Below are 22445 nucleotides of genomic sequence, written 5' to 3'. Positions count from 1 at the left end.
ACGTCGATCGTCACCGCAGCTGAGTGTGTTAGCGACCTCGCCTACGGAGTCGGGCATAAAAGTATTAATGGACGAAAATCAACTGTCGGCGACTGAGACCCTATACTACATAAATCTGCCAGAAAAAGTCACACAAGTAGTGTGGGTGAAGTGTCGTCAGGAACCAATCAGTATCTCTGATAACCTGTTGCTATGACCACTGAAGCCATAGCTGTGAGCGGCGAAAACTGAACATTCACAAATGTTAGGAAATTTCTGACCTCAGATCAAAATCAACAACACTGCAGCGCTACGCTAATGACAACGAGTCTATGCAAAATGATGAAAGCTCATTCGGAGAATGTAGTGTGATACGATAAAAAAAGTCATATTCCCCGTTTCAAACTGGGTGTGTGTGTCTGTTTCTTTGTGTGTGTGTGTGTGTGTGTGTGTGTGTGTGTGTGTGTACAGCGGAAAACCATGGCGACGTTTATGAAAAGGAGGGAACTGTGTTGGCCATTGTTTCAATTTGTTACTCTGCAAGGATAAATTACGTCCAGTGATCATGTGGGAATTCTAAGGAACCAAGCTGCTGATACGGTACTGAAATTGTTCCCTAACAAGGACGCCATTCCGATTTTAGAGCGCTAGCAGCGTTTACGCTTGGTTGCGAACACGTGGATTATTATAGCGTCGTTTGTAGAGTAAATAATCCGTTGCTACTCATTACTGACGGATCTGTAAGATCATGACGAAAAATATTCTGAAAGCAATGAACTAACTGCATACATCAAAAAGACGATGAACTGCAGCAATACGATAGAACGAAGAGGGTATGAGTTCATTACCTGGAGATTACGTTATTTTAATACCTATTTTAATATTACTGTGCAACGCTGTGGCAGAATAAGATAATAATCGACAGCATATTTGTAATGAGGATGTTGCTTGCCGATGTAAGATGCAGATAAACAGTACGATATCACGGATGGAGAAAAACAGATAACGAAAGGATCTGACGGGGTCCGAACCAAACAGCGCAGTCACTGAGACAGTAGAGAGCAGGAATAGGTTTCAAATCCAAATTCGATCATCTTGATTTAGATTTACCGTAAATCACTGAAAATTGTGCTGGAAAAGTTGTTCACTGTCCTTATCCATCTACACTTCTGCTCTGGGTTTAGGTTCACCGTAAATCACTTAAAATGATTACTGGAGGAAGTTCTTCCCTACCCTTGAACAACGGAGCTTGTGGTCTGTCTTACAAATCTTCGGCGTCTACCCGGCCCTCCTTTTCTGGAACTGATGTAATTTGGAAAATAACCAGAGAATTAGTAGAGAGTATGCTGCCTCATATTTTATTTTAGTTCAATTGGTTCAAATGGCTCTGAGCACTATGGGACTTAACATCTGAGGTCATCAGTCCCCTAGAACTTAGAACTACTTAAACCTAACTAACCTAAGGACATCACATACATCCATGCTCGAGGCAGGATTTCAAATTGCGACCGTAGCGGTCGCGCGGTTTCAGACTGAAACGCCTAGAACCGCTCGGCCACATCGGCCGGCTTTTTGTTTTAGTACATAAGCTTATTTAGGCTTTATTGACCTCATCAGTATGTGTCATGACGTTGTAGATGGACACAGGCCAACTAAGAGTAAACTATTACTGCTGTCCGTAGTTGTTAGATTTAATATCTTTTTCAGTAACGTTTCTAAGTTGTTCGATGATTTGATGTTGTACGTATATTATAATACATTTTCTATTAGTTTTACAGTAGTAGAAATTCAAGTTTACCCAAAGATAATTACCTCTGAGTAACCAACTAGCTGTCAAACTTGAGTAGTTTACTCAAAGTTGACAAACGATGATCAGCCAGAACATTATGACCACCCACCTAATGGCAGGTATGTCGACCTTTGGCGCGGATAACAGCGGCGAGTCACCTATTTCCCGTAAATTCCGGGGAGGGAGTCGATGAGCTCTAACGCCACGTTCGATCACATCCCAGATGTGTTCGATTGGGTTCAGATCTGATGAGTTGGGCGCCAGCACATTAATTGGAACTTGCCACTGTGTTCCTCGAACCACTCCCTCACACACCTGACATTGTGACATGGCACAATTTCTTGTTAAAAAATGTCACTGCCGTCGGTAAACATGCTCGTCATGAAGAGGTGTACGTGGTCTACAACCAGTGTACGATAATCCTCTAGTGTCATGGTGCCTTGCACAAGCTCCACTGGATCCGTGGACGCCAACGTGAATGTTCCCCAGTGGATAATGGAGCCGCCACTAGCTTGTGTCTGTCCCATTGTACAGGTGTCAAGGAGCTGTTCCCCTGGAAGACGACGGATTCGCGCTCTCCTATCGGCATGGTGAAGAAGGTATCAGGATTCATCATATCACCCAACGCTCTCCCATTGCGCTAACATCCAGTGTCGATGGTCACGTTCTCATTTCAGTCATAGTAGCCGATGTCGTGGTTTTAACAATGGTATCTGCATGGGTCATTGGCTGTGGAGGCCCATCTTCAGGAGTGTTCGGTGCACGGTGTGTTGAGACACACTTGTACTCTGCCCAGCATCAAAGTCTGATGTTAGTTCCGCCACAGTTCGCCGCCTGACTTGTTTTACCAGTCTGCCCAGCCTACGACGTTTCACATCTACAATGAGGGGTGGCCGCCCAACCCCACGACGTCTGGACGTGCTTTCACCATGGTTTCGCCCCGTGTTGAAGACGCTTACCACAGCACACCTCGAACAGCCGAAAAGTGCAGTTTCCGAAATGTTCGTGCCGAGCCTCCGGGCCATCACAACCTGCCATCGATCAAACTCAGATAGATAGCGCGCCTTTCTCATTCTACACACGGACAGCACGCTCACAGACCCTACACGCACCAGTGCGCGCGTCTGACTAGCAATGATTCCTCTCCGGGTGAGGCTGCTATCGCCTAGACGCGTTTATATCGATAGTAGGCCGGTGGTCATAATGTTCTGGCTGATCAGTGTATGTCCATCCGCAACCTCAGGACATGTACTGATGAAGGCCATAAAGCCGAAATAAGCTTATATGCCAAAATAAAATATCAACAAGCATATTGTCTACTAATTCTCTGCATAATGTCCTACTGTCACATAATATATCCTTCAGGTCCCATAATACAGTAATTTGGGAAGTTGAGATAGTTAGAATCAAAACAGGTGGTGCGTCCTGAGGAGACGTTCAATGATAGTGATAGTGCTCCAAGTAGGACTTGAATGTGTGCACCTAGGGACGACTGATGAGGCAGCGTTTGGTTGATGGCAAGGTGAAGGCATAGGCACACCAAATCATCCTAGGGATATTACCTATTAGAAATAATCGTTGCCTGCTCTCCCGCTTGAAGTGCACCCATAGGCGAGACTGCAAAAACTCATCGCTGATACATAAACTACATTCCTTCACAAAACTTGAGGTCAAACTAAATAAATTAACTTATTATCAACTCGGTGTAACTGAATGTCTTCCAGTCGTGCACATAAAGTCGGACGCCACATCTCATAAAGTCAGAGTGATTGTAGACCCAAATGTCGTTGGCACCGGAACATAAGGCAGTTGACGCAACGTACGTATGTGTGTGTGGGGCTGGTGGTGGGGAGGGGGAGTTGGTGTGTGTGTGCGTGTGTGTGTGTGTGTGTGTGTGTGTGTGTGTGTGTGTGTGTGTGTGTGTGTTCAAATGTTTCAAATGGCTCTGAGCATTATGGGACTTAACATCTGAGGTCATCAGTCCCCTACAATTTAGAACTACTTAAACCTAACTAGCCTAAGGACATCACAAACATCCATGCCCGAGGCAGGGTTCGAACCTGCGACCGTAGCGGTCTCGCGGTTCCAGACTGAAGCGCCTAGAACCACTCGGCCACCCCGTCCGGCTGTGTGTGTGTGTGTGTGTGTGTGTGTGTGTGTGTGTGTGTGTGTGTGTGGGTGGGTGGGTGGGTGGGTGAGTGGATTGGTGGGCCCGCGGTCTCGCGGTTCCAGACTGAAGCGCCTAGAACCACTCGGCCACACCGGCCGGCTGTGTGTGTGTGTGTGTGTGTGTGTGTGTGTGTGTGTGTGTGGGTGGGTGGGTAGGTGGGTGGGTGGGTGAGTGGAAGGGTGGATGGGTGGGTGAGTGGGAAGGTGGGTTTGTCAATCGGCGAACTGTTAGTGTGCATTGTGGTGATATTTTTCATTACATCATGGCCCGGATGCAACATCTGATTGACTTCACACGGGGAGGAATCATCGGGAAACGGGAATAAGGACGAAGTGTGACGAGAGTAGCCCAAGAGTGCTTGGTATTGCTCACAGCACTGTTTCGCGTGCACGGGAAGCGTCCCGAGCCACTGGAACTGCTGTCTGAAGAAGCGAATGTGGTCGATCACCGTCAACTACAGCAGCAGATGATCACTACATTGTACATTCGGAAAGAAGGGACCCACGCAAACAGTGGGTGCAGTTGGAACCACATTTAAAACACTGCAAGGAACACAATGTCACACTCCACAGTGGCACGGCGACTGCATGCCCAACGGTCAGTACGATGTGTCCCGTTGACAACCGTACATCGAAGGTTCAAATGGTTCAAATGGCTCTAAGCACTATGGGACTTAATATCTGAGGTCAACAGTTCACTAGATATAGAACTACTTACACCTAACTAACCTAAGGACATCACACACATCCATGCCAGAGGCAGGATTCGAACCTGCGACCGTAGCAACAGCGCGGTTCCGGACTGAAGCGCCTAGAACCGCTCGGCCACAGCGGCCGGCTACATCGAAGGCTCTACGATGTTGCCAAGAGCATAAGAACTGTACAACGAGGAGTGTGGTCGCGTGCCTTTCCCGGATGAGTGCAGATTCAGTGATTCTGAACGTACCCCCACATGGCGATAAGGGGGTAAAAGTAATTTACCCGGGAACATTTTCGAACATGATTGTTTTGGTAGTCTAGGTGTTATGGTATGGGGAGACATAGTGTTGTATAGGAGTACTGACCTCCATATTTTTGAAAACGGTGCACTCAGCCGTCAACGTTATTGTGACACTGTACGTCTTCCCAATGCGTGACCTTTCAGAGGTGCATTCAACCCTGACTTCACGTTTATGATTGACAATGAGCTACCCTATGGAACAGCGTGGGTGGAGGAGTTCTTGGAACGGGAGGATTTTTGGCGAATTGACTGGCCTGTCCGTACTCCTATTTTATTTATTTATTTATTGTTCCGTGGGACCAAATTAAGGAGAAGTCTCCATGGTCATGGAACGAGTCAATACATGAAATTATAACACGATATTAGAAACAGATAAAATGAAATATAAAAAAAACATATTCAGGTGACAAGTCGTAAGTTTAAATGAAGAAAATCAACAATGTAACACTGGAATTTGCTTAATTTTTTAGCTCTTCCAGGAGCTCCTCAGAATAGAAGGAGTGAGCCATGAGGAAACTCTTCAGTTTAGACTTAAAAGAGTTTGGGCTACTGCTAAGATTTTTGAGTCCTGACTTAAATATCATCAAGCAGACGTATTGCATCAGCGACCATCCAGCAGCTGTCAACCCTCTGGTGGAGGAATGGAACGTCTTACCACAAGAACTCCGTACCACTATTGTGGCCAACATGGAACCACGTTACAGAGCATGCGCTGTCGCCCGAGGTGATCACGTACCCTATTAAGGACAAAGTGCCGCGCGGAGTGGCCAAGCGGTTTGGGGCGTCATGTTACGGATTGCGCGGCCCCTCCCACCGGAGTTTAGAGTCCTCCCTCTGGCATGTGTGTGTGTGTGTGTGTTGTTCTTAGCGTAAGTTAGTTTAGGTAGTGTGTAAGTCTACGGACCGATGACCTCAGCAGTTTGGTCCCTTAGGAATTCACACATATTTGAACATTTGAGGAACAAAGTCACGCATTTTGTAATGGACAGGGGACCACCATAAATCGCGGTAATTTCAGTGTAATTATTGTAACTGGTAAAAGTATCATTTATGTTTGTCTCATTGCGTATTTCTTTCAGTTACCTTTTGCAGTACTATAACGTAGCATTTTTTTCTACGTATGGTCCCAGTTTCATCGAGATGTGTTACTTGGCAACGACAAATCACTGAAAAGTTACTTTATCTCTTCAATTCTGCACACTAGTGTACATGAGAACTGGAGTGCATGCGGAACTGGAGGATTTTTACTTCGATGCATCCAAGATTTTATTGAAGTTCATAGCTAAGAGTAAAGAGGCAAAAATGTTAATTGTCTTGTGCTATGACAAACGTACAAATTCACTGCGGTGATCAATAGACGGATAATGTGCTCACGTTACAAGAACTTGATCTCACGGATTTTTTGACACCCTTCTGCACTGTACAGTTCTACCCTCGCCTCCTAGCACGAACGATACACACAACTATGTTACGGTCGTCCTGATGATTCTCTCATTTCCCAGGATAAAAATTAAACCTGGTAATTTGTTCTTGCGTTTTATGCATCTGATTTTTGAGGCTTTCGGTTTATCTCTGTAGATATGGAATGACACACTAGGCAGCATGGTACATTAATCACGTTAATCTTAATAGTCAAAGTTGCAGAAAACCAACGATGGTTAATTTATTCATGCAGATACTATGTATTTAACTACTAAGTTCTGTTTCTTCTTTGCCATATGAGTACCATTTTATAAAAAAAATTGCCATTAATCTGAAATCTATGTATCCTTTACGATTTTTCCTTTGTATTAGGAAATGCAAAAATAGCCCACGCTTACACCACATATAGGTGCATATTTCATTCCCATTTTCCTCGTCAGCGCTGATTTTCCTGCCAGTTAATGTTTTTTTATTTCAAAAACAACTCATTTACAAGTATTTTTCCACAGGTGTGTATATTGCGCAACTTTATGACAGACACAAATTCATGTTATTTGTGCTGATATCTATATTTTTTTTTTAATTAGCTTTCATTTGTTTACATTGTCGTTCATACCATTATCAATCTGTTAATTTGATTTAGTGTTCTCTCTGTTTCTGAAATATGCCCTATAGTTGTTGTGGGGGGTGAGGGGAGAGAAATGTTTTGATGGATTACGAGTGTGAAGGGAGTGGAAGTAGGATATATTATCAAAATCAGTACGCTGTTTATAATAGGGAAGGAATGTTAGAGTGTAACGGGCCGTTGACATCGAGGTCATTAGAAGCGTAACAGGAGACCGGACTGAACAAAAATAGGAAACGAAATTACTGTTTCATCCTTTGAAGGAACTATCCTGGTGACCGCCTGATATAATCTGATGAAACCACGGGAAGATTAAATCAGGTTCACCTGATATGGATTTGAGCGGCATTCCGCCCCAAGAACAGAGCAGTGCCTCAATTTCTATGCTTCCTCGCTTCTTAAGGTTCCTTCATATACCTCGCGTAGCCCAGGACATGAAGAATATCGGAGGAGGAGGAAGAGATCAGTACTTAACGTTCCGTCGACAACTAGGACGTTAGAGAAGGAGCACAAACTCGAATTAGGGGTGGATGGGGAGGGAAATCGGCCGCGCCCTTTCAAAGGAACCATCCTTGCATTTGCTTGAAGCGATTTAAGGGAATCATGGAAAGCCTAAGTCAGCATGGGCTGAGGTGAGTTTGAACCGTCGTCCTCCCGAATGCCAGTCCAAATGAAGGATATAATCTATCATAAAGACAACAGGTGGGCGAACACACTATTACGTGGGCGCTTGCAGCTCGAGGGCCACAGAGAGCTGTTTGTAATTGAAAAACTTTTACATGAGAAGAAGTATTGCCGTCATCGTGGCAACGAATGACCTTGGTGCGGCTGCGTTGGAGGTGAAAGTTACCGTATTGCCAGTATAAGGTTGGCAACAAATGATCACTCGTGTTTAGAGCAGGGAATGCGGGATTAGTCTTCTGGATTTTGCAAATAGAGCAGCACTTTTTACGCACAAAATGGCACTGTGAGTTGTGCAATTACAAATGCGATATGTTCTTTTGAAAATGAAAGAAAAAGAAATCTGAATACCGTGGCGGATTTCCTCATTGGAAGCTGAAACGCTCGATTTTTACTAAAGAGGAAATGAGGCTTTCTCTGGTGAACGACTATGCGGAGTTAAGTGTTTTCTGTCCATGATAATTAATTCCTTTCAAGTAAAAATTTAATCCTCAATGGAAATTGTAAGCCAAATTTTATTTTTGTTCCTTACTCTTCCTTTCCTTCTTTTAATCATCAAAGCTTAGGTTTGAATAAACTACTCAATACTTACTCGCTTCAGGATTAAAATTTAAAAATAATGTCTATGATAAATACTACTATTGCGTGTTATTTCATGAATAATTTGAAAATTCTAATTAGTGAGCGTTCTGGAGCAAACGAATAAAATTTGACGAGAAATTGCTCAATAATTCGCCCCAACAAATAGACCCTTAGAAATGCGAGCAGTTTCATTCCTTCTTCTGTCAAGGTCTGGCTTTCTCTGTGTAGTCCTAAGATTAAATAGGCGAATTAAAATTAATAAAATACAGAATTAAATCTTCTACACACCATTTGTTCTAATTAAATAAGAACTAAAAAGTTAAACTTCAGCAGGTACGAGTGTTCCCATATATTGGCCACACGTAAATGAATGAAATGGCAAGTGACTAGTATCGAGGAAAAATGGGCAGTGACTCGTACCGCAAGAAATCTGATTCAGATGCCACTACGATTTCAACGATGTATGTTTCTCTCTGTAAATAGGACTAATGCTGAAAGACTACCTCTGGCGACTTCACGGTAGATTCGTTCACCACAGCTCTGAATAATTTGAGATAGACTTTCATAGTCAATACCATCAATACCGAAGAGACAATAGACGCAATTAGGAGAACAGAAGAAACGTCTCTGAATATTGTGCGCTGTTGCACACCGCTATTCGAATTTTTCCGAAATTGTGGAATCTTTGAAAACTTTGTTCACTGACGATCATAATACTAAAAAAAATGGTCTCTAACTGGACAGTAGCGTGTTCAAACTGTCATTCAAACATACTGATTTTGACTGTTCACGGTCTTCTTATATCAGTTGAGACGAATATGGGGATATTGCCTCAACAGGCAACAGAGTTAGAGTTCCAATTCTAATGACCTCGATGTCGACAGGAACTTGAACTCTTCTTACTTTCTACGTGACGCTATCATAGGGTATACCACCAGTGAAATGTCGTGTGGCGTGGGCCTCCCGGAGGGTAGACTCGATCGACTGGTGCAAGTGTTTTTAGGGGGCGCCAGTTCGGCGACTTGAGCGTCGATGGGGATGAAATGATGATGATGAAGACGACATAAATAGCCAGTCACTGAGCGGAGAAAATCTCCAACCCAGCCGGGAATCGAACCCGGGCCTCCCGACATGGCGTGCCTGCGCGCTGTCCACTCAACTACGGTGGCGATCTAGCGGGATCTATCGGAAGAGTAGTTAAGGTGGTTCATGAAGGACACATCTTGGAGTCTCATAGAGTTGAGTCATTTCAGTTCATAAAAAACTAACACGAGAAAGTGATGGGCCATCAGAACAGATTGAAGGCGATGAAAGGTTGATATACAAGCGATGTACCAGCTTTAACGTATGGTACGAACCAACAGACGTATATATGTAAAACAGTTGAACGCGCGTCACGACTGTAATTAACCTGACACTGTAGTACATCCCCGTCCGCAGCTCGTGGTCGTGCGGTAGTGTTCTCGCTTCCCGCGCCCGGGTTCCCGGGTTCGATTCCCGGCGGGGTCAGGGATTTTGTCTACCTCGTGATGACTGGGTGTCGTGTGATGTCCTTAGGTTAGTTATGTTTAAGTAGTTCTAAGTTCTAGGGGACTGATGACCACAGATGTTAAGTCCCATAGTGCTCAGAGCCAAGTACATCCCCTATGAAGATGTACCACACATTCGTGCGTATCGGCCATTTCGGCGAACGAACGCAAGTGAGACGCGCTTCATGCATGTTCAGGATTATGTACGAGACGCCTGATGGAGCATGCTCTTAGGCGGTTTGCGACTTGGTGAGGTCAATAGTTAAGACGTGTGAAAATCTATAGCCACACTGCCTGATAAAAGAAATGCTGCAGCCGTATATCAATGAAACTTCGTACACGTGTACAGCGTCAGCGGATGTGTAAATAATTAGAATTGCAATTCACTGCTACAGGTAGAACGCCCGTATTAGTGTTGTTCATGTTTAGTGTTGTTACTAGGTTTGGTAGGGGTGTATAAGGGACGTGAACAGCATGAGGTGTTGAATGACTGCGTTGAAGGACAGAGAGACTTGTGCGACATGAGTCATCAGCACCTAATAGAATTAGAAAGACTCCTCATCATGGGTCTCTGGTCGAGTAGTGCCATACCCATTCTTTGATGACAGTGGCCTGATGTTGGTTAAGTGAGGGCTGGCACACTCATTGTCAAGTTTCCAGTCTGAACGTCACAAGCGAGGATTGCCGTATTGGGCGATAAGAACGCTGAGACGAAAATGCTGGCCTGCTTTTAACTAGTGCTATCAAGAGGCAACTTGTTTAACTTCACAGAAATAGAGCTTTATACATTATTATCACTACCGATAGAACCAAGCACCTGAGAGTACGGTGTTTCAGTATGTTAAAAAGCTAAATTGCTACACGTTGACCTGCCGGTTCATCTACTTCTTAGTCTAATGCTACAGGAACATTTCCCGATATGTCGAAACGAAAGTACAATCTTAGTATTTGAATGAAAAGCAGAATTACTGAAAAAGGGAGAACCCTCCACTGTTCTGCGAAACATTTCCCGCTTTTATAGGGGATATATCGCTAAGGAACTATTAAATAAATCATTTTGCAACTTAACCATAACGTAGATGAACTTGTTTGTTTAACGGTGGTTCATGTATCAAGCTTTCCTTAACGCCCAGCCCCTGACTTTCAGGTAGCATTAAGGATTGAAAGTATTTAGCGTTTTAACCGATAGCAATTAGTGTCCTTGGCATTTTTATACTGTTATGTTGCAAGTGATATTATCCATATGTAGAAAAGTTCGTATGAGAAGAAGCCGCCATGAATATTGAAAACGACCAGGCACCATAATATCGTGCCCATACACGTGCATGTCCATATCTGGGAGAACAGATACTTGTGGCCGATAATCTTATTTCACAGGATAAGACTTGACGATAAATTGTTCCCAAATCCTTCCTCTTTTCGAAGAAGGCAAACGGAAAAAGCATCTCAACTACACCTGAAAACTATGCGATGAAGAGTCTTAGACCCCTGAACAGGGGTGGATATAAATATGTTAACATTTTCCTTTCTCTCAGGACAGTAGATTTTGGAATTCTAGACAACATGGATTGATCAGATGAAAACGATGCTACCAGCGAGATCTGTCTTCATTCCTTGGAAGTTAATGACACCTTTCCACTCTTTTAGAACTGAACTTGATTATAGTGAGTTTCTTAAAAATTCATCTATAGGCTAAAATTCTACATTCGATTGGTAGTTCTGCAACAAACGTAAGTGGGACTTCAAACAGTAACTTCTACATTATTATGGCGAGCCAAGCAACTGTTATTGATTGCTGCGCTACACATCAAAGTGACCCACGCATATTTGACTCTATTTTCCACTGCATTTGGTCCATATATCGCCAGAATTTCCCGGTGAACCTGAGTGCAATTTAGAAACACTGAAGCGTAAAAGAAGTTGGTATAGGTACGCGTATTCAAATACAGAGCTACGTAAACAAGCAGAATACGACGCTGCGGTTGGCAACTCCTGTATAAGACAATAAGTGTCTGGCGAAGTCAGTTGTTAGATCGGTTACTGCTCCTACAATGGCAGGTTATCAAGATTTAAGTGAGTCTGAACGTGGTGTTATAGTCGCCGCACAAGCGAAGGGACCCAGCATCTCCGAGGTCGCGATGAAGTGAGGATTTTCCCGTACGACCATTTCGCAAGTGCACCTTGAATATCAGGAATCCGGTAAAATATCAAATCTTAGACATCGCTGTTCCTTTGGTTTTTCAGTGTATTTTGATCACGAGAATCATACTGTCTCACTTACTTCAACTTTGAGGTACGATTCCATTTTCCCCCTCATTTCACTACCACACTGTGATGCACCCTTTATCCGTACTGCGGCAGAACTGTATCTGAAATAAACCCAGAATATGTACTCTCTTCTGACAATGAGGCACTCTTTATGCTCAATGGTCTTAGCTTGGGTCGAGCTTCCTTTTGAAGTCTCCTCGTGTAATACAGAACTTTAAGTAATAGTGCGACAGGTCACTACGAGGCTGTTTTTATGAGTCCTTCACACGCTGTACTGCAATCGAATCACAATTTACAATTTTTAATGTATAGCGAGTTTTCGTTGCTTTTGTATAATAGTATCCTTCTTGTGCATACCAGATTTCACCAATTTCCTTCTTCTGCTTCAGTGGTCAACAACTCTTACAGGGTTGTCAGAAACAGTCTAAAAATTGTAACGTTGTTGCAGGGGAGGTTGAGCTAAGCAATAACTGTTTAAAAAAAATTGGTACGTTATTCCGCTTTCGAGTTATCGAAGTCAGCGAATCACGTCGTATCGCGCCCATGTTCAAGCAGCCTGCGAGAGACAGTCTCGTCAAAGTTGTTCTTCGTTTGGCTTCCTCAAACCGTACAAACATAGCTTTTGCCCACCAAGGAAAAATTATCACTTCCGAAAACGGCACATTTTAAATAGCAGGCATTTGGACAAGTGGTAGCCCACGGACCCACAGATTTCTGTGCATTACCACATTTTAGAGCGTGCAAGTACTTTAATTTGCGCACACAATCACCTGATTGGTAAACTTCAATGTTACATAACTCGGTAATGGCGTAACGTATCGATTTTTTTTCTTAACAATTCTTTCTCAGCACAACCTCCCCTGAAACACCCTTAAAAGCTTTCCTGACTGTTTCTGACCACACTGTATACGACATGAGACTTCATACTGTATGCTCTCATCATTTCTCTCGCCTAACAATTATACTGAAGTCACATTACTTACATCCCGACGACAGAACATATTTGAGATGCTATAGACAGGACAACACAGCAATTCGACGGTTAGCCTAACCTAAGGGGATTTAGCCAGCAGTATAGAAAACTTCACTAGGAAACTCGGAACTAACAAGCAGCAACGATCAACAAGAATCTCATAGAAGAAACTTTTATATTAATGTATTTCCGATTGTTTGTTAGTCAGCTGGTCGCCACATATTCTACACTCTGATAAAATCAATTGGACAGATTAGCAGTCGCTTTTACGTTACAGTTGCGCACGTAGATGCAAGATAAACTACGTAATATTGCACTATCTTTCGCTTGTTTTTCTGTTTCTTACCTTGCCTGTTGAATAACCGCGTTGCTACCTGAATTCTAAAACCGTATGTTCTCATACTGAAATGCTCCTGTCTGTCTTACAAACGCTTCAAATCATGTCGATCTTAATTTCTTTTTCTGATTCCTTTAAGTGTATCGACCGTAATCACTCAGATTGTGCATCCTTTTTTATTGTTTACCTAAATTCAAACAAACATACTTAATTATAAGGAGATGAAGGAGAAGTACTAGTATTAACTGAAGCACGAGACCTGATGTCGTGACTGTTAATTGTAATAAGCATAACAAGCTCTCAAGGTAAATGTCGAAAGTGAATCACGTCTAATTACTTGACCTTCAGCAGTCTCTAGCTCTCAACACATTAACGGACGCAGATTCACTCTTATCTCTGTACAGAACCTGACCACGTTTTCATAACAGTGAAATTAATTTTACATACGAGTAGTTAGTATATTTCAGCCTACGATGTCATTTGAATAAATACCTTTAGATGCACAAGGACGGTCACTCCGGTGCAGAACAACTATTTACAATAGTATAATATGCATTAAATCTTGATCTTGACAGTTTCATAAAGGAAATAAGTACCGAAGGTTTATAAGTAACATTTACGGAACAGAGTTTCGAATTTCCTTAGAATGACTTGCTGTCGACGCTAACCCACTTCATCAATCATCATCATCGTCACCTCAAGCATTAGATTTTTTATATTTTTTATTTTATTTACAGTATCCATTGCTTCCTCGGGCTTTCCTGACTTCTTCTTCCAATTTGCTTAAATCTTCTTATCAGGAGAGGGAATCTTTCTCCTCTCATCTAAATAAATGTTAAAAAGTATGGGTGAAATGCTGCACCCTTGATTCTATCCTTTGCTTGTGGCTATAGGCATATTGGAATGCCATTTATGTCTAAAGCCTCAATCATGTGTTCGTACAGACTTCTTAAAACGTTTTTTAAGTGTTGTGGATATCTTGTTTTCCTCATAATTTTCCACAGTTTATTTCTATTGGCATTATCGAATGGCTTAATAAACTCAATGAACGCTATTCTCTGTTATATTCTCTCCGTTTTTCGATTATTAGTTATATTATAAATACTGTGACTGTTGTTCATATGTACTGCACCCCACCCTCACCCTCCCAAATCCAATCTGATCTTCACCTAATAAACTCTCAGCTATAACCTTTAACCTATTGTTCACAATTCTTGCATAAACTTTGTATGCGGTGTCAAGTAAGCTGTTTCTCTATAGCTCTCGCAGCTATTGCGGTCTCTTTTCTTAAGTAGTGGCATCACCTTTGCTTGTGACCATGCTTCTGGAATAGCTCCCATTATCCAGTCCATACTAAATAAATGTAGTAGTTTCTTTTGTAGTACGGTGCCTCCATATACTATCAATGAAGAATGTTTTGTCGTTCGTAGTGTAGTTAGAATTATACTGAGTTTTCTCATGTAACGATTGATAAAAAACATTGCACTGAAAAAACATAAATCACTATAACATTATTAAACGTCATTATAGCTGGATGCATTCATACAATCACAAATAATACGCTGATCAGCCAAGACACTTGACAACCTGGTTAGTGGCGTCCTGGTCCATTTTTTGAGCGTAATACAGAATCCTGGGTAACATGGATTCGAAAAGTCCTTATTACGTTTCCGGAGATGTGTGGCACAAAATACGCTCAGGAGATACCAATATCTTAAATTGCGCGGCGGTTTGTGGACGACTTGTGGACGCAGAAATGACACCCTATAGCGTCCCAAATGTGTTCCATCCAGTTCAGATCAGGAGAATCTACGTGAGTTCATTATCGTGTTCCTTAAACCACAGTGGCACGATTCTGACCTTCGTAGACGGACAGTTATCCTGCGACAAGATGCCATCGCCGTCAGGGAGACAAGTACATGAACGGGTGAATGTGATCCACAATGATGTTCACGTAGTCCTTTCGATTACTACCACATGTCTGATGGACGCCGAGGTGAATACCCCCGTGGCATAACATTTACCCGATCGGCCGGCTTCCTGTGTACTGTGTGTGTTTCTAGCAACTGTTCACCTGTATGACGGAGTATCCGGATTCGACCATCGACCTAGTGTAATAAAAAACGTGATTCTTCCGATGAAACCACATGTTTTTATTCATCCACGGTCCAATCTCGCTAATCCCACGCCCTCTGCAATCGTAACTGACGATGTCGCTCGGTGAACGAGGGATCTACACCGCCGCGTGGTGTTCAATAATGTGCGCTGAAGGGTGTGCTCCAAACCACTTGCCGCGCGGGATTAGCCGAGCGGTCTCAGGCGCTGCAGTCATGGACTGTGCGGCTGGTCCCGGCGGAGGTTCGAGCCCTCCCACGGGCATGGATGTGTGTGTTTGTCCTTAGGATAATTTGGGATAAGTAATGTGTAAGCTTAGGGACTGATGACCTTAGCAGTTAAGTCCCATAAGATTTAACACACATTTGAAATTTTTTTTCCAGACCACTTACCGTGCAACAGTATTGTACTCTGTCGTTAGATCTGCCATAGATCGCCCCTATCCTGCTTTATAGAGCGGGCAAACCTCATACTAGCTTCGCCATTTCCGAGAATTTCATTCTCAGGCGCCAGGCCATAACGATCCGCCCGTTGTAAAAGTCACTTATTTCAGCGGATTTCCGCATTTTCTGCCCGTATCGTCACTACAACGATTCCTCATTCGTCTCTCCTATGCTCACGTCCCTACAATACCAGCGAGTGGCACTCATTCTCGCGGTGGGCAGTAGTCTTGATATTTTGGCTCACCAGTGAATGCTCTACGAGCGCTTTTCTATTTACTGGAAAGAAACTCGTAACCAAACAACAGAACGCGTAACCAAACAACAGCTGATGAAAATGTAGCCATCCTTAACAAAGTACGATTAACTTATGAAAATGATTGTCTGTGTTGAATCTGGCAGTCAGCAGCATACGTGAAATGAATTTGCTCCGCTCTATCCGTGTCATAAAAAGTGTAAGAACTGGAAGCATGCTGGATATAGCCGTAAACTGCATTCGGCGACCTATGTCATGAAGAGCGTCATTGCACTATTATTCAACTAGTCTGACGGAAACAACGTGTACTAAACACTCACTAGTAATTTACAAAGTCGCTATGATAGACTGACACTAGCACCAGTAACTTACTGCCAAGTAAGATCTTATCCTGATCCTGTTTATCGATGGACTGTCAAAGTACTTTGGCACGATTGGAACAATTTTACACGTTAGTATGAAATAATACTCAGTCAACTAGGGCCGTAATTTTCAGGATGACTACGTTACTGGATTAAAGGCACACACATAAACAAAGAATAACACACAGGGTGACATATTAAAACTTATTCTTATTTAGCACCCGATTAAAATTTGCAGAAAAGGAAACTAAATTGCTTGTTCATCCATGTTAATCGTCGAGCCACGATGATTTAAGTGTGTATGCCAATAAGTAACTTTACGATGATATACGAGAAAATGTTATTCACGACTTTCTGGTCGTAGGTGACTCACGAATGTAATCTCTTTGGAGTGAGTGTTTACAAATGTTGATATTTCGCTGGGGGAAGCTCTCCTAATTTGGGATGCACCGTATCAGATGCCGTAACTCTGAAACCAAGAAAGCATCCCAATTAAAGCAATACTGTTTTAGAACTAGAGCAAATTTTTATCACGGCATTCCCAATTTGTTCGTAGGTGTAATAATGTTTAACCACAACTAACTGATTTACTCGGATAAGCACCAGTTGGAGATATGAAGTATTAGCTGTTCCCTCATACCAAGTAAGTTATATTTGATAATTTTCTTTTGTCATTATGAGGACAGTAGTTTCGTTACTTGAGATTACTCGAAATAACGATAGATATAAGTGAATGATACTATCTTTACGTATAATATATCGATGAGAGGGATACAAGGAAATAACAGAGAAAGGTGGAAATAGGAAAATTTGAATAATTCTGAAACACGATATTACTAGACCATAACACCAATTTGTTGTCCACAAATCATCTGCAGAGGAAACCTGAGGATACGTTGCGCATCCGCTATGTTTCATTTAAAATAAACTTTGCAATTGGTGTTACGGCGAGTCGAGCGGTAGGGGCCGGCCACCACCCAATATTAGTTCTTTCTCGTGACGTCCGACAGCGTCCAAGATGCGTTCATTTGGGTTCACATCAAGCGAATTTAGTGGCCGAGACGTCACCATGATTTCAATGTCATGCTCTTTAAAACATTGTTGCACAATTATTCTCCTGCTGGGAGGTGGCATCACCGTCGGGGAAGAATTTAACTTTAAGGGTTGCAGGTGGTTTACAATAATGTTCTCATCGTCTACAGCGGTCATGGTGCCACTGATTACTGCCACAGGAGCTATGCAAGCCTAGATAAATGGACTGGATATCATAACACTGCCCCCACCGGCCTCTGCCTCTGGCGCGGTGCGTGTTACAAGCAGCCGATGGCCTGGATAACGGCATACCAGAAACGATCATAGGCCTGGTGTAACATGAAACGTGATTCAATCCAGCAGATGATAAATTTCCATTGATCCGCGGTCAGATCTCACTGATCCCACGCCGGCTGCAACCTGTAATGGGATAAAGGCTATGATACATTCGGAATCCTTCGATACGAGGAGGTATCGGTATCTTCGTTTACAAAAAGAAAAGCTCATATAAAACTATGTCCATTAAAATTAATTATTTCACGCCTGAATACCTATATTCCATGTATTTAAAACAATGTTGAAATTTGAAGACAAAACTTTGTAAATTCACTCTTATTAAGTTTTGTAAATATATACCTGCGAGTACCTCGGAAAAACATGTAAACTCTTTACTTTGTATAGTATCTCTGTTCTTAAATGTGTACAGACTTGGCGGGAAGTTGTGGTGAATGGTGGTCAAGCTTTTGTGTGAGACTGCGGAAAGCAGACGTATTGATCGAATAGTCTGTTCAAACTATGTCATTACAATGGTTCAAAATGGCTCTGACCACTATGGGACTTAACATCTGAGGTCATCAGTCCCCTAGAACTTAGAACTACTTAAACCTAACTAACCTAAGGACATCACACATCCATGCCCGGGGCAGGATTCGAACCTGCGACCGTAGCGGTCGCGCGGTTCCAGACTGTAGCGCCTAGAACCGTTCGGCCACCCCGGCCGGCTGTCATTACAATGTACGAAAAGTTCCAAAACACAAACATTAAAAGATACTTCATTTTGTGATTTGATACTTACTAGGTTTTCACATGCCTTTCGTCTGTAAATTTTTTTACGTAGTAGGCCAGTCTGCGGATGGTGTCATGCTTCTACAGAAGACAACAAAGCCAACATCAGGACCATCAGCGAAGTAAAAACTTTATATCTTAGTATTTGGTTATGCCCTTCGATGCAATATAATGACTAATAATGCAAAATAATGACTAACGTCCTATCTGAGGACAATTCATTGACTATGCAGAATTGAAGAGGCATATTACAAACCGTAATTTACGATGTCGTTGAATCAACATGAGAAAACGTAGGGGTCGTCTGCTTAGTCCCACGTTTAACAATGTGCGCTGAACAATGCGTTCCGAAACAGTTGTGCCTGCACCAGCATTGTACCTTTCGTCAGATCTGCCGTGGAACGGTGCTTATCCGACTTCGCAGAGTGCGCAAGCCTTCTATCTCTACGTTTTTTGGTGACGCGTGGACGTCGAACACCTTTTTACCAGCCCGTGGTTTCCACCGTCCTTCAACTTGTCTCCATATATGTCCACGACATTAATACGCGAACAGCCGACTGGTTTCGCCGTTTCAGAAATGCTTGTTCACATGCGCCGACCAAAACAATCTGTACTTTGTCGAAGTCATTAATGTCAGTACATATCCCCATTTGCAGCCCCTATCGTCGCTAGAATGATTCCCCATTAGTCTCTGCTTGGCGTATTAACTTTCCTGACCACGTCACGTACCCGCAAAACCACCAGACGGCATTCAGTCTTGCAGTGGCATTAGTCGTAATGTTTTGGCTCATCAGTGTATAAGAAACCGAATTTGAATTCCATCACGTCCTGCCGGCTTATTCGTTTCCAAGAAGTTCAGCTTTCAGAACCAGGGATAGTTGTTTCTATTTTGCAGTGGTCGAAAAATGGTAATTCTGTACGATTTACATGGTCGAATTATCTTTTAGTACGAGATTTAAGACTTCAGCTTTCTTATTGCTGATTCTTTTTGCCCCACCTGTCTGGTCGACAAGTATCTGAGTAAAAGATTTCGAACTGCATAATGATTTTAAGTAGGACCAGAATTTTCTAATATTTTCGTAAAGTTCTTTGCTTATGGATATTGATTACATATTGCATAGACGTAATAATTCCTACTGACTTTTACGTGGCGCCTTTTCTGTGCCTATATTTCTAAATTGTAATTCATAATTAACAGTTATTTCTACGATCACGACGTTGGTTTACTACGAGTACATTAAGTCAACGCTTCGGTTTCTCAGGACGGATATTTCGCTTGAAGACATATTATAGATCGTGCAACGTATGAAGTACCGTTAGGTAAGTCGCAACTAGTACAGGCTGTTTCGCAAGATACTCGATGAAAAGTATGTATCTGATGATAAATGCCACAGTTTATATTCCATTTACTTCTTTAAATTTCCATAATCTTACGTATAAGCAGCCTTCGGCAGTGCGGTAATTACCGAGTGAAGGAAGTGGCGCATTGTAGATCAAGAGAATCATGAGCAGAAAGAAGGTCGAACAAAGTTGATCAGAGATTAATGGAGGGAAGCTCGACTGAACACGTAACGGGAAGGAAACGGAAGTAGCCTTATTTAACGAATTACCTTCTATTTTCATCAAATGATGTAGAAAAAAAGGAAACACTTAAATTTGGATCGTTCACTGGTCATTCGACTTGCACTCCTCCCCAATACAAGTTCTGTATCTTGGCCAATGAGACACTTCACTCTGTCATAGCCACTAACGGCGACATCCCCTGACTACCCCTCTTGAAGTAGTCATAGCGAAGGCATACATGAATTAATGTGATTCATTCCTCCATCTTTGTTAGAACAATCGCACTAATTGATAAAATATGTGCGAGAAGCTGAAGAACACTAAAATGGGAGGTGATGATTCGATCGACTTTTCAGCTAGAAAAAGACAGATGAAAGCAACTAGAGAACGGCACTATTCGTAAGTGGATGTCACAGTCGTTAATATTCTATTTAGGTAGGCGCGTATAACAGTCGACGCTGTCGTATTATTAAAGATTTCAGATGGTTCCGTAAAATCATTGCACATGAATGGCTGGATGGTTTCCTTTCTCGACGCGTCTTTTACGGACTATGCAGCGTGTGATTTACACATCGAAAGGGAGAATGCACGAATTGAGTACTATATCTATCTTCTCCATAATGTTCCAGAAGTGCATGGATAAACAAAAATTACTGAATGCGTCTGTTCCACAGAAGGTTCGAAAAAGCGTAAGAAGAAGCTATTTTGTATTAGACTGAGGACATGCCATCAGCTGGCCGGTGTGGCCGTGCGGTTCTAGGCGCTTCAGTCTGGAACCGCGCGACCGCTACGGTCGCAGGTTCGAATCCTGCTTCGGGCATGGATGTGTGTGATGTCCTTAGGTTAGTTAGGTTTAAGTAATTCTAAGTTCTAGGGGAATGATGATCACAGATGTTAAGTCCCATAGTGCTCAGAGCCATTTGATCCATTTGACATGCCATCGCGCAGCTGCATGTTCTGAATAGTTCAGCCTATGAACCAAGAAAACACCGTAGCAACTAATGAATTAATTCTATCACTAAAATAAACAGGCTTGGTCGAGACGAACTTTAATGGACTACTGGATTATGTACATGAGAGTGTTCTCAACAACAAATGTCACCATGTGCACCTCGTGGAATTACGCAACGAACAATCTACGGGGAACGCCTTCGGTGTCAGCTGACTGACTGGGCAAACTGTGCTCGATCACTTGAGCATGGAGGATGATGTCAAAGGAGAAAACTTGGATGAACCCGGTTCGTATATCAACGCATCCAGAACGTGCGGATGTGAAAAACGACGGACTAAACCATACCTGAGATTAACATACATGTGAGTTATAAGAAGTCAAAATACTCCAGCAAAGGACAATCCGTCATTGGGTCTCTTCACATTGCAAACGTGGACACGGTATAAGGAAGAGCAACCTCGTAATCTGAAACGACCTCTGCTACTGGGACAGATGTACTTCCGATGTCGACCACGAGGCGGCTGCTTTTGGAAACTTATGAAACTAAGAAAAAAACAAAACGACCTACGACATAAAAGTATGGAAGTAGTGAGTCTCAGGTGTGTATCAGTCTACATCTGATATTTACGAAGCGTTAATTCATTCATACAGGACACAGGAAATGCTTAGAGTGAAGTAGAGTTAAGCCTACAATTGTGTAGCAATGGGACTTTCTATAAGTCTAGCTCACCCTAAAGATAACAAAGTAAATATTCCCTTGTTTGGAGATTTAGATTACAATTTCTTCGATGCTACGATGTACCGACTCATTTAAATGACCTGTGCCATTTGTTAAAACAGGAGAACGCCCGGAGGAAGAATTTTCTGAACATCGAAAGAATCTGCAAAGACTTCGTTAAGGTGCATGGTCGTACAAATTTGAATTCTCGTAGCCCTGATCTAAATCTATCATTCAAAATACGTAGATTTAATCATGTGCGTCACGAGAAGAAGGGTGGTAGTGTTGGTGGAACTGGGGAGCCGACGGTGGACGTACTGTGTATCAAAGAGCTTCACCTGAGGAATTATATCTTACTTCCAGACAACATAGTCAATGATCCAGGGAGAGGGTGAACCTCAGGCGGTAATTTTAGGTCTCAACATAAAATTAGTTGAACAATAGTCCATTTATGTGACGAATATATGGTTACCATAATGTTACAGACGCAGTTGGTAGATGGACAATCACATGTATTTACGTGCAGTTCTTAAGAAGAACGGGAACGTGTTTAGATAAACCGAGAGCAGCTATGCACTGCGCAGTTGG

The sequence above is a fragment of the Schistocerca serialis genome, chromosome 3 (assembly GCF_023864345.2).
Source record: "Schistocerca serialis cubense isolate TAMUIC-IGC-003099 chromosome 3, iqSchSeri2.2, whole genome shotgun sequence".
Lineage (NCBI taxonomy): Eukaryota > Metazoa > Arthropoda > Insecta > Orthoptera > Acrididae > Schistocerca > Schistocerca serialis.
This window is presented reverse-complemented; position numbering follows the sequence as displayed.